This window comes from Octopus bimaculoides, chromosome 4 (genome assembly GCF_001194135.2).
Source record: "Octopus bimaculoides isolate UCB-OBI-ISO-001 chromosome 4, ASM119413v2, whole genome shotgun sequence".
Classification (NCBI taxonomy): domain Eukaryota; kingdom Metazoa; phylum Mollusca; class Cephalopoda; order Octopoda; family Octopodidae; genus Octopus; species Octopus bimaculoides.
The window spans coordinates 51600696-51601499 of record NC_068984.1 but is presented as its reverse complement, the minus strand read 5'-3'; the positions used below and the strand labels follow the sequence as shown (position 1 = coordinate 51601499).

The 804-nt window shown below is 40.5% G+C and overlaps 1 protein-coding gene across 1 annotated transcript in view; it reads left to right on the top strand.

The window, feature by feature from the left end:
- Nucleotides 1-804, top strand: part of LOC106870193 (NACHT domain- and WD repeat-containing protein 1) — a 49453-nt gene that overhangs the window by 12035 nt on the left and 36614 nt on the right. The gene's annotated exons all lie outside the window — the stretch shown is intronic.

The window sequence follows — 804 nt, the reverse complement described above, 5'->3', positions numbered from 1 at the left end:
GTGAGATGCAGTGGACGGCACCCCTGGCATCATGCAGTGGCGACCCGTGCGGGCACTCCTGCAGCACTTGATGCCAAAGTTTGGCACCAGTCCCTCCAGCACCCTCCATATGTACACCATTACACATCTCTCCCGCCCGCGGGATATTAATTAATATCGATTAATTACCAGGAAGCTAGTACATTTAAAGAATCAAAGAGATTCAGAAACAGTATCTGCAATCTCAGGGGATTAAAGTACATTTTTATATATAACGTTGACCACTAACGTGGACATTCAATGTGCTAGAAATAGATCACATCTTGTGTCTATTAAGACCTAACTTGTTCTCAACATGAAATATAGCGGAATACCAAAACGTAAGCGGGCAAGACATTTAAAATCACCGAAAAAAAAAATCATTATTAAACAGGGACCGGTTTCAAAATCAACAATCTTACCGACTGTCTATTTCTCTTCAGCCTGATTTGTAATGTAACCATAATCCTCAGAACCCTATACAAAGTTGCCCACCGCCATAGGTGCGCGTGTATATGGTTCTGCTAATTACAGCTTAATGGTAAAATTCAAAAGTCTTCGTTTTGGCGCGCTAATTCCAGGAATATGTCTGCAGAAAATATTTACTGCGTCGCAAAAATGTACTTTAATCCCCTGAGATTGCAGATACTGTTTCTGAATAGACACAAGATGTGATCTATTTCTAGCACATTGAATGTCCACGTTAGTGGTCAACGTTATATATAAAAATGTAGATAGATAGATAGATTGCCATCCAACCGTCGTCCTTCCATCTTTTGCAAGCTG